Here is a 13,272-nt window from a genome sequence, read left to right on the forward strand (position 1 = left end):
GGCAATTCCATTGATTCATGAGATGGATTTTGATCTACACTCCAGTTTGCAGGAATTGAGATTTTTTCCTTCACCTGCATATATTACAACAATTAATGTAACATATATAAAAAAACAAAACATAACAGTAATTAAGCTACAAACGAATACAATACCGAGTGAAAGGCTAGTTTGAAGGAGTGTGTGTGGTCTTTCATCTGATTCTTGAAGTTGTCCCAAGAGCTTCCACCTTCCTCACATGGCTTCTTCAAGGAAGAATTAGAAACAGCGTCGTTCCAGCTCATATCAGTTGCCATTGCGTCTTTCTATATATTTCATAGAGATTTAAACAAGATTAGAAAGTAAGAAAAAGAAGAAAACAAAAAAAAAACCATAACAAGTGGAGTATGTTTACTTTGCAGGAAAGGAATAGTGAGTTGTGAGGAGATATGATAGATTAGTGAGATATAGTATAATAAGATGATAGATCGACTTTGCTCTGCAAGAAAGTGGGATGAATTCTTGACTTGGTAAAATCGCATGAGTAGAAAGTTAGGCCAACATATATCTCGCACCAACCACACACACCAACAAAGTATCTCATTCAATTTATACCTATATAGTGCACGACAGGTTCGTCGCCTTCAGGATAGTCCAGAATCGCGTGAGAGTTGTGAGTTATGGTATCCACTGGAAAGCGTTTACAAACCTGAAATTTAATGGGTCACAAATATTAACCCGGGTCTGGTGAGAATACTTTCCATCAAATCTAACGGTTGGGAAAGCATAGATTAGGCCCCGTTTCTAGTCTTTTCTACACAATCAAACGTGCCCTACTTGCAACATACAGTACTTTAGGTGCAGTAATATATAGGAGTATATAAAATAAGAATTGCCAAAACCAAATGCTCCAATAAGAAGCAAAGTATACAAAGTCAGAGACCCAGCTGAAGATGCAAAACAATATGGCTGATGTTTTCGACTCAAGAAATAGCAGCCTGTTGAAAAGGACCGATCTAATCTAAGTTATGAAACATAGCAAATATGGAAACATTCTAAACGTTTCTCCTCAGTGAAAAGAACATTCAGCCACAGCACAAATTTGCTAATCAAACTTGATATCTAGATGTAGCATAGCAGAACTTGCGAGCATCACAGATTATTTGATCTCTTCCCCTCCTTTTTCTTTATGACCTCGTCGATGTACATAATACCTTTGCCCTTGTAAACTTCAGGAGGCTTGCAACTCCGACTGCAGCAGCAAACTGATGCACCCTATCCTTGTCGATCCCAGTGCAGCATACTACGTTGTTTTTTGAAGCAGAATACGCGAACTGCAGGAGGCACAGCCAGTTCCACCTCATGGCTATAGCCAAGTTTTAGGTATAGGAGACGGCCTTCGGCCTCTGCTCTTGCTTTGAAACCAACTCCAACAATCTTAAGAAAGCGGAAAGAACTTGGCCTCCATCAGGAAAAATTCACCTAGCAAGTCAAGAATAAACATGAACAACAATGTATATTATAGATAGAATTTCACATGTTGTGATTGCTGATGTTCTGTTTGGGAGAAGAAAGCAGAAATGAAGCACAAGTGATATGCCTCTTCATGAGGCAGCTAGTGCATATGAAAGTTTACATTTAATTTAACTACCTTGAAATGAGAAACAAGAAGGCCTTACCAGTTAACACACACACACAACACACTCACCAGCATAAAAAGATTTAACTTCAGTTACTTTTCATCCAAGAAATCTCCCCTGATCTAAGTTACGTCAAGAAATTATTTTCTAAGATTTGGTCCTAATATTCATTTAGATTTCCTCTCAATCCTTGAACAAACCGAGACAAATTACAGCATGTCACTCTCATAGAAGGAACAATTTTAGCTCACTCAATCCCTAAGAAATGAAATAAAACTCAAACTATTACTGAGGATGTCGATTAGATTAAAACATTAAAGAGATGATTTCTAAAGCCCAATAGATATATTATCTACACAATCCAGCAGTTGGATGTTATAGGCTCTTTAAAAGTACATGACCTACACAAACATGGTATTAGTTCCTTTCTCCAACAACCCAACCAATAAGAAATCAAATACGAACTATATAAAAAACTTAATTAGTGTTTCATAAAGTGAAATGGCATCTCTCATCAAAGATAAAATTCCGAATGTCTTTGATTCCAAATAAACAACAAACACCACGGGAACTAGAAATTCCATGACCCTTCAAAAGGTTAGTCCAGTCTGAGAAAGCCAACAAAGTCACCAACTGCTGAAAAAAACATAATACAAAGATGTATCGTATAATTCAGCATTAACAACAATCAAACTAGAATCACAAATAAATTCAAGACATCGGAGAAGTTTGTATTCTCAGGCCAGTAAAAATATTTACAAGTCTGAACTATGTAGGGGGGGTCAAAGCTGTGCAGCACCGATACGGATACGTGTATCCGTATCCGAAGGATACGGATACGCGGGTACGGCTCTTTCCCAAACAACTCAATACGCGGATACGTTTTAACTATTTTTTTTAATAAATAATAATAGTGCATAATAAATTACAAAATTGATATTCTAATTCAACATAGAGACATTAAAGGTCTATTACACTCAAAATAACATGATAGCAGCAGTAGCACTCAGATTTGGAGATGCCATACTACTGAAATTGAAAGCTCTAACAGGGGAAGGGAGAGAACGATATCAAGAACCTTGCTGCAGCCGCGCGGGCGTGGGTCGTCGTCGTCGTCGCAGTGGCGGCGCAGGCGCGAGTCGGGCGTTGGGACGAGCTGGGGTAGGGCAACACATTAGCCGCTGCTTATATATTCCTTTCAACAGGGCTCCTTTAGATGGGCTTTAAAACTGGGCCGTATCCACCGAAGATACGTATCGAATCTGAGGTTTCCCGGCCCAATACGGCCCACCTCGCGGATACGCCCAGGATACGTATCGTCGGTTGTATCTGTCGCGTATCAGTATCGGATACGTATCCGATCCGCGATACGGCAACAGGGTGACGTATCGGTGCCGCATAGGGTCAAAGTGCTCATTGATACTGTAGAGAAGTATCTTCTATAACATGGTGAGATGGTTCACAAGCATATAGGCATATTATTCATGAAGAGATAAAGTTTCAGTTTTTCTTTTTCTTACGACTTTTGGCTACCCAATAATCGCTCATGTTGAAAAGACATGGTCTTGGTTGCAAAAAGCCCCAAGTGCTCAAAGACTGCTGCAATGAAATGAAGTTTCTTAATATTAACAGAAACTTTCAGATAAGTATTCCTTATGTTGATTAAAACTCTATATTGGTAATTTAATGCCAAAGGAGTAGATTATTTCTGTACAATTGTGTCCTTCATCAATTTGATATCATTTCAGTCTGTTTCCTATTTAAGTAGATATATGCTTTCTACAGTACCTAATGTGCCTTGAGAATATAATAAAACTTACGACTAAGACCTGAATATTTACCAAAGGAAAGACTCTGCAGCAATACTAAGCATTGGCAAGGTTAATTAGATTCTAATTTATTTTTATAGGGCAAGTTTGTCGGTCAAAAAAATCTAGGCTTCGTAAAGCTACAGAAATCCAATACTCAGGTTCACTCAAAGAAATGGCAAGAGAAAGCATAAGCATGTTCATGTAGTAACTCAACTGGTGAGGTACTACTGCTTCCACATAAATAGATCTAGTAACTAGATGATTGACATTCTAGCAAGAAATCCCTCTAGCTCTCGGACTTCTCTTCTACCTCAACATAAGAAAAATGCAATAAACTATTTAGCATTTCTTAGCATAAGTCAACAAAGTATAATAAGTTGCGTTCAGCTTCCATACCATTTTCATTCTTACGAAACCCCATGTATCATCATATGGACATTTTATCAAACAGTTAATCCGCATGTATTTTGTCGCACTAAACTTATGAATCCTCGCAGCAAATAGCGCCGTATCAGCACATTACATTAAACGAAACACACCAAACAAAGTGATTCTAAATTTTACCTAGGATTTTGCGTATGAGTTGAAGACAATCCTCAAAAATGATTTAGAGGTTCATTGATAAAAAAAAATAAGATTTGAGTCGTACCAGGTAGAAAAAGAAATACTACTAATCTATATAAATATAAATAACCAATTAACTTAGTTAAGAGCGGAGAGAGAAGGGCATACTCGAAGGAATTGGGAAGAAGAATTAGAGCATCTGCAAAACCCAAAATGCAGAAAGAATGTTACTCCAATGATACTGCAAAATCAATTTCAAATTTTTGTGGATTAGAAAATATAGGGAAGAGTATTACAGTAAAAGGAGAGACAAGCGGCGCGGCGGTTCTGATTTCTGATCTCAGATTCTCAGTTTAGTTTAGGCCTTCCTTCTTTGGCAAAATTTCATATATGAACCATTTATCCAATCATTAGTGTCTTAACCCATACAAAATGTTTTAATTGTTCTCCATATCAATACAAAAATTTTAAACATTATATAAATTATACAAAAAGTTTCATTCTCAAAGCCTATTTCCATTTTTTTTCTGTCATATCAGTAGGCTCTGGCCTATCTCTCTGCAATAGAGAGCCCATCCTAGAGCCTATCTCATTTCATTTCATTTTTTAAAAATACTTCATTAAAAACATGCTTCATTAAAGAAAACATACTATAAAAAACTAAATAGATAAAAACAACAAACACACATCAATCCATCGGGTTTCGGCTCGTCATCCTCGTCAAGATCCATCTTCTTCTTCAACCCTTGGATGGTGTTTTAGATGGACTTCTTCACACATCGAGAATTGGATTTCATGTGCATGTTGTAGAGGCCCACCATCGATTGTGCGAAGGCGACATGACCTAATGCATTGTCAGCCTAGACTGGTGCGGATTGGCCATCCGTTCCGTCTTCCCCTTTCCCTTCCTTGCTTTTGCCTTCGCTGCTTTCATGCCCATAGGGCGCTAAGGAGGAAGCTCAATGGGCGATTGGTCCTCTGACAAGTCTATTGGCTCCGCTCCGCCGCGGCTATAGCTCCCGGAGAGCGTCAGGCGTGTCCGCACCGATCTCGTCTGCAACGCCTCTGACATACCCGTTTTGAATTTGGAAAAATCCTTCAGAACCTGATATGTATCCCAATACTTAAATCATTTTGAGTTGAAAGTGGCCCTAAACTCCTTCAACGACAACTCTCTGACGGAGAGTTCGCTCTCTCCGCTACGCATTTCCGGGAAGTGGCCATCGTAGATACCGTGAAATTTAGCGCACTCGAACACCATGCGTTTCCAATGCTTGTGTAGATCGTCGGGCTTGACTTGTTCGTATTGTTGCGTGATACGTCCCCAGAAACCGCCCTCACCCTGATTGTTGGCTACAATTGCGTCCTCAGAGATATCTGCCCAACAACGAGCAAGAGCAATCGACTCCTCGATGGAGTAGATACTCCTTGTGCACCCACCCTGCCCGCCCTCATTAGGGCTGGGGAAAAATATCGAAAAAATGATATATCGCTCGTATCGTATTGAAAAATATCGAAAAACTATCGAATTTTCGGTTACGATACGATACCGTATCGTAAGTTTTCGATACGATAACGATATGAATTTCCTTATATCGCGATATATCGTTTTATATCGAATATACGATATATATCGATATTTTCGATATATCGTTTTATATCGAATATACGAGCGATATATCGTTTTATATCGAATATACGAGCGATATATCGTTTTTCAATATGATACGAGCGATATATCATTTTATATCGAATATACGATATATATCGTATATATCGAAACATATTGAAATTCAATACATATTAAAATTTAAAATTATAAATATATATAAATCCATTTAATTGTACTTGGTTGTGTTGTATTTTGATTATGGAGATAAGAACACAATTAATTTTATTGTGTTGAAGTTTTATTCATTTTTGTGTGAATTTTAAGTTTTGAAATTATAATTTTCGATATACAGGTATTCGATACGATATCGATATTTCGATATATCGTACCGAAATTCGATATATCGATATATCGAATTTCGGTACGATATATCGAAATAGCGATACGATAACGATATTGATATTATCCATATCAAAAGTTTCGATATATCGAAACTTTCGATACGATAACGATATGAAATTCTTTCATATCGATATTTTCGATACGTTATACGATACAACGTTTTCGATACGATATCTCGTATCGACCCACCCCTAGCCCTCATAAGACTTGGCTCCCACTTTCTCCTTCCTCTTCCCCGCCGCCGCCGCCTTCGCCCTAGGAGGAGATGGCTCCATATCGGGCACCTCGTACTCGTCGGTGCTGAAGTTCAAGTCTCTTAACTGAACAATGGATTCGTCAGTACCGAGAGTACCAAACGCGGGCTGGGCTCATCGTTGGGCGGTAGACATCATCGCTGGAACTCGATGTATTCATCGGTTTACCAACACCGACGTAGCCGCCTTAGGGGAAGCTGGCGTATTGGGTGCCGTGGGAAAAAGGTAGACCTCCTTTGAGACGGAATCTGAGATGATCAAAACTGTGATGATTGGGTTCCCAACCCGAACAGGTTTTCTCCGGCTAATAGGTTCGAAAACCCACCTCCTTGGCCAGTAAACTGGTTTTCGCTGGGATTATTGCCATCATTGGGATTCATTTTGCTAGAGAGATGAATGTGTGAAATGAAATGGAATAAAATGATGAGAGTGATATGTGAAATGGAGGAAGGTGTATATATAGAAAGTAAATAAAATTAAAAAAAATGCAAAATCGGCTTGGGGATCGGCCCTGCCTCCGCAATGGAGGCCCATCGCAGGGCCGATGCGGAGGCGAAGGCTATCGGCTGGGGCGATATATCGGCCTGGAGGCGAAGGCGAACGGGAAGGGAGATGAGCTCCCTCCCCACTATGGCGACCGGTGGAAGGAGATGGGGGGCCGATCCATCGGCTGTGGGGATCGGCCCCCATTGCTAATGCCCTAAGCTTCTATCCGTTTATCAAAATCGATTATAGATGTCACCCTCCTTTCCCCAATTCATGTGACTTCTCTAATATTCCTTATCGGGCTTTCTGATAGGCGTTCTTATTGCATTTTTATGTCATCGCTCTTGCTAAAAAAATATTGATGTTGCACGTAGTTTGCAACATCGTGCCTTGACCTTCCTCTCTCCCAGATGAAAAGAATCAAACTCCCAACATACATATCAACCGCATGATTCACCCCCGGTAATGAGCGAAATGAATGGGAGTGAAACTCCCTCATTTCTGCCCCGATGCCACAACAAAGCACACGAAGAAGAACGTGATACAAAACTTGGGCAAGACACACATTTAGAACAAAATTTAGAAAGTAATTATAGATTCTCGGCTATTGTTGGATTCAATATATATAAGTTATCAACAAATTGTATACATGGTACTGGATAGTGGAGTATAAATTATTCAATAATAAATTATACTAATATTTATACATTTTATATTGGAAAGTGGCATGACATATTTAGAATAAGTCTTTTGTTTTCTAAATAAAATATTTAATGTTAGAGCATCTTCAATGGCGGACGTCCGGTCGGACATCCGCGACGGGCGACCGGGACGTCCGCCATTGTGGCGTGGAAACTCGGATACGGACGTCCCGTATGGACGTCGGATGTCCTCGGACGTGTGGGCGACGGGCGGGCGGTTTTTAATATATTTTTTTTAAAACTCTATATATACGACTCGTTAAAATTCATTTTATTCGCATCACTTGTGTTAACAAGTTTCTCTCTTCTTTTACTACAAATTTCATTTCTACTTAATGGAGAACAATAGGAACTCCACTGCCACGAGCGAGTCGCAGACTCCGACGTTTCCCACCGAACTGGAGGGAAACTCTAGTGGAAATGCGACAATGGTTCCGGCAATGTCGGGGATGCAGTAACAAATGGCATGTGGGATGGGTGGAATGGGTGGAATGGATATAATGGGTGGTATGATGTCCCCGTACTTTAATATGTACAATTGGATGGGTGGTATGGGTGGTATGATGCCCAGGGCAGCGGGGATGCGGGGCATGACCCCAAATATGATGGGGATGGGTGGGATAATGTCGGGGATGATGTAGACCATGCATGGGGGAGGGGGGTGGCAGGTGCCCTGAACCACTTGAGGAAAATGTCTATCGCCCATTTATCGATATGCTGTCTACTGATTCCCCCTCCAGTTTTGTTCCGGAGACTCAGTTCACCGGCATGGAAACTTTCTCTTTTGAGGAGTTGGGGCTATCTCCAGTCAGGGAGACTCCCGATGATGTGGGGACAGTGGCAAGGGGCATGGCCAGGGGCAAGGGCAAGGGGAAAGCCATGGGCTCTTCCTCGCGAACGGTGGCAGAGGAGGAGGAGGAGGAGACGGGAAATAGGATGGTCTGGAGCGTGTTGGAAAACGTCGCGCTTACGAAGGCTTGGGTTTCAATAGTCGAGGATCCCTATGTCGGTGTTAACCAGCATATTGACAGACTGTGGTATCGCATCGCTGAAGCCTACCTCACACACAAACCGGCTGGGGCGAAGCGTCGCATTCCCGAACAATGCCGGAAACAGTGGGAGCGGTTGAGGCCTAAGCTTAAGCGATTTGCCGGCCTCTACCAAAACAATCTCGGCCAGGCAACCAGCGGTATGTCCGAGGAGGATGTGAAGAACCGTGCCTTTGTGTAGTACCCCGACAGAGCCTTGAAGTTCAAAGATTTCGACCAGTGGGAGGCCTATCTCGTGGTGAAGGATTCCCAAAAGTTTTGTGGGGGTGTCGAAGCAGGCTGGCCGAAGCGGACGAAGATCAACGCTTCCGGTGAATACAGCAGCAGTGCTGGTTCGCACGAGCTCCCAGAAGCCGATGAAGTGGCCCGCTACCTCAATCAGACTCCCGTCGTCGTCGTCGCCCGATTGGGCAAAAGGCTGAGCAACGGAAGGCTAGGGGAAGCAGCAGCGGTAGCGGGTCGTTCGAGGTCCAATCGGAGGTCGCTGTTCCCCCAGAAGAGTTCGACCGTCTCTCCTGCGCGCAGATAACGACTAGCTTGGTCCTGGCCATGCATATGTGGCAAAGCACGACCGATCCGGTGTACAAGATTATGTTGAAGGATGTCATCGATGGATGTCGACGCGATTTGGGGATGTCACCCAATGGAGATGATGGCGCCGAGATTAGCGGCGGGGACGACGAGGGTTGCACGGGCGACGAGAACAACGCGGAGTGAGCCGAGAATGTATGACTATGTATTTTTCCTTTTTTGTATGACTACTATGTTTTTTTCTTTTTTGTATGACTATGTATTTTTTCTTTTTTATTATGTAATTTTCCCGTATTCCGTGTCAAAATTACAATTCCGTTACGTAATTAAATAATTGTGATTTTTTTATTGCGGGAAGTCCTAGTGGGAAGGGCGATGGGAAGGGCGGATTGTGCAGGGGAAGTCCTAGTGACGTGGCAGTGGGATGGGAAGTCCTAGTGACGTGGCAGGAGGTGTTTTTGGGAAGTTCTAGTGGATGTCCGAGTGGGACATCCGTGCATTGGAGATGCTCTTAGTATGTTGTATGCCTTGAATCTGAATATGCAATACAATAAGTAAAGTATAACTACAAGACAGAGGGGGGACAAAAGTATACTATGTTTTGCAAATCCTAAATAATTTTTGAGAAGGTGGATGATTGCCATGGTCGTTTTGCAAATCCTAAATAATTTTTTAGAAGATGGATGCTTGTCATTGTCTAAACTTGTCTTCTATAGAACAAATCTAGGTCTGCAATTTGATCCATTCTAGTCATCATCATAAGGAATATCTTGTTGTGAATCTTATCTGCAAATAGAAATGCAAAACAGCATCAACGACACATCATGTTATGTTAATAAACTCACAACAATATGTCTCTGATATTGAATTTTGGTGCAATGCTGGTAGAGTTAGGATCTACATCACCGATGTTAACAATGGCACAAGATCCTATCTCCAAAATTTGCATATCCGAAGCAGCTGCACATAGTATGCAAACATGCAGTGAAAAACTGCCACCCGGTGCTATGATATGTTTCTGTTTTAGGCCTTAATATTTATATTGGGCCTAGCCCGTCGTCTGTGTGCCTATTTATATAAGAGTAGGGCACAAAACTCTGTAATCTGAAAACAATCTAAATAACATATGTTCTCCGTTTCAGCCTGTGGACGTAGCCAATCCAACTTTGGTGAACCACGTAAATTCTGTGTCTCTTTACGTTTCTGTTTGTCTCGATTACACAATTTTTCTATTATGTCACAACATTTAATTATATTTCTCTCTCTATTATATTATACTCAAATACTCTGTCCGTCCCCAAAAAATTAACAAACTTGTAGATTGCACGGGTTTTAATATGCTAGTGTATTGTGGAATGAATGTTAGTGTATTGTGGAGTCCATATTATAAATGATATGCATGATTATTATTTGTTGAAAAACTTTCTATATATAAACTTTATCTAATATTGGGGGACTGTCTAAAATAGTAAAACTAATATATTTTTTAGGGACGGATGGAGTATTATATAGAAAAATCTTAGTATTTAAATAGAGCAATTTTCTTAGGTGTGTCAAAATCTAGGAATTGCATGACGTGCATCTTTCCGACGTGCAATTTTCTAAGAATCTTCATTGTCTAGGAATTGCAGGACAAGACAAAAGTATACTAAGTTTTGCAAATCCTAAATAAATTTTGAGCAGGTGGATGCTTGCCATTGTCTAAACTTGTCTTCTATGCATAATAATGTTAGAATGAACAATTACATAAAGCTCTCTATGATGATTAATCAAGAACGACGAAGAAGGAGCATAAACTGTAAAGCGAGAGCGTACCTTGATCTATAACGAATTGAACTGCGGAATTGCTTTGCAGCGGCTATGGATCTTCCAAACGATCAGAGACGTCCTTCACAATAGTCTGCCGAGAGAATACAGAGATATTGAACGTTCTTCTGACATCTGGGGACCATAACCCTAATCTTATATTTTATAAATATAAGACCATTTATTTTCTATTCGGTCCCTCATCAAATAGAAAATCACAAAATGGTATCTACACTTATTTCCATAACAAATAAATACACTTTAGCCCAAACTTTAATCTTTAATAGATCACTTTAATTGGACAATTGAAAGATAGCCATACACATTAAATTAGTCATGTGGAAGCCCAAATTTCTAACAATCTCCCACTTGGGCAACATGACACCAAATAAATGTGTACAAACCGAATGAGCGCTCAAATATGCTATCACATAGTGTATTCCTGAACAATCTTATTATCAACCATATCGGCAAAGGACTAAAGAGGCAGTCACCATATTTTTCATGATTAAACCCATCAGTAATCACATATACAAATATAATCAATAACAGATCAATTATGGAGTATAGCATGGAAATTTCATGCAAGGTGATCATACATGCCTATTTCCAACTGATCCTCCCAAAGTGAGATCAAACCAAAACCAAATTACACAAGTAATGGACAAAACATAATACTTTATTTCTGCAGAGAATAACATGAGTTTATAACTTCATGTTCAAAACACAATATAAACCACTAACCAAAACAACTCCCACTAAACAGAAGTATCCTTAAACAACATAACACCCATTTGGGCTACATGCCCATGAAAGACCTTGGGTGCTAGTCCCTTAGTGAGCGGATTTGTCATCATCAAATCCGTTCTCTTATGCTCTATATGTATTTGTCCATTCCGAACTCTTTATTTAACAATCAGGAAGCTCCTGTTATTTTAGAATATAATACTGTAGAGTTATTGTCACAACATAACTTAAGCGGTCTTTCAATATGCAGCCCAATGACAAAGTTTCGCAGCCTTATTCAATTAATAGATGCCCCAAACAAGCTACGAATTCTGTTGTCTTGGCAGAAGGTGATACGAGTATTTGCTCAACACTTCTCCATGAAATGGCTCCAAAGCCAATAGACACATGTAACTTAAAATGGATCATTTTACTGTAGTGACATCTAACAAAATCAGAATCAGAAGACCTAATGATTTCTCCAAAATGATAAGATTTTCTATATGTGAGCATGTAATGCTTAGTTCTCTGTAAATATCTTATAACCCTTTTTGCTGCTTCCTAATGATCCATATCGGGTTACTAAGACATCTGCCCAATATATTAACAATAAAAATCAAATTGGGTCTAATACATACTTGAGCACACATTAGGCTCCCAATAGCAGAAGCATATAGAGTCTTTTGCACTTTCTAAATCTTAAGATTTATCTTAGGGCACTGAATGAGACTATATTTGTTTCCCTTAGCCATAGGGGTATCTATTTACTTGCAATTATGCATCTCAAATACTTTAGGCACGTTTTCACTATATCCCTTTTGTGACAATCGAAAATTATTTCTTTCGATTCCAAATACAAAAGAGGTTCCTCCAAGATCTTTCGCCTCAAATTTCTTCGAGAGTAATTCTTGGTGTTGTGCAATATTCCTTATCATTAATTGCAATCAATATGTCATCGACATGCAATACCAAGAAGATGCATTTGCTCCCACTGAACTTGTGATACACACAACCATCAATAGCATTCTTTCTGAATCCAAATGAAAGAACAACTTCATAAATTTGTGGTACCGTTGAGGAGAGCCTTAATTGAGGTTGTTGAGATTGGCTTTAAATGATATAATCCACATGAGATTGAATGTTACAACATTATCAAATTGAGGTTCTTAATCTGCTTCTCTTCAATGATAGTAATTGGTACCTGAACATTGTCAGAAGCAGTAGTAGGTGTCTATACAGACTCCTCCTCAAAAGTAATGCTCCTTGATACATTCTTTCCCCCAAACTCAACATCCTCAAGGAATACTATATATTTCACTCAAATTAGTTCCTTCTGTGGGATCATAAAATTTAAAAACCCCTAAATATTTTTTTATTTTTTTTTGGATAACCAAAGTGAGAATATATGCTACAGTCTTTAATGCCTCTCACCAAAGCGAATGCAACAAGGAAGTAAGAAATCATACTCCTTCACATATCTTTAAGAGTTCATTTCGTCTTTTAGCTACACCACTCATGCTAGACGATCCTGACATGGTGTACTAAAGGACGATCCCACACTCTTCCAAATAAAGGGTTAAAAGGTCTTTGACATTGTTCACCTAAGCATTCATTTATGTCGTAGTATTCGCCATAACGACCAGATTTGACTTTCTTAATGCCTTTGTTGAGTTGGAGCTCAACATCAGCCCTGAATATTTTGAACTTGTGT

At 39.8% G+C, this 13,272-nt stretch overlaps 2 long non-coding RNA genes across 2 annotated transcripts; both read right to left on the reverse strand.

Annotated features, from left to right (window-relative positions):
* LOC121791022 lies at positions 1 to 682 on the reverse strand. The gene is made up of 3 exons (XR_006048455.1): positions 595 to 682; positions 156 to 305; positions 1 to 74 (listed from the first exon to the last, which is right to left on the reverse strand). It is a non-coding gene; the product is annotated as an uncharacterized LOC121791022 (long non-coding RNA).
* A 608-nt stretch (positions 683 to 1,290) lies between these two features.
* Positions 1,291 to 4,421, reverse strand: LOC121791015. Its single transcript, XR_006048453.1, has 3 exons — positions 4,291 to 4,421; positions 4,163 to 4,193; positions 1,291 to 1,461 (listed from the first exon to the last, which is right to left on the reverse strand). It is a non-coding gene; the product is annotated as an uncharacterized LOC121791015 (long non-coding RNA).
* Between the last annotated feature and the right edge of the window lie 8,851 nt (positions 4,422 to 13,272).

The sequence above is a fragment of the Salvia splendens genome, unplaced genomic scaffold, assembly GCF_004379255.2.
Source record: "Salvia splendens isolate huo1 unplaced genomic scaffold, SspV2 ctg704, whole genome shotgun sequence".
Classification (NCBI taxonomy): domain Eukaryota; kingdom Viridiplantae; phylum Streptophyta; class Magnoliopsida; order Lamiales; family Lamiaceae; genus Salvia; species Salvia splendens.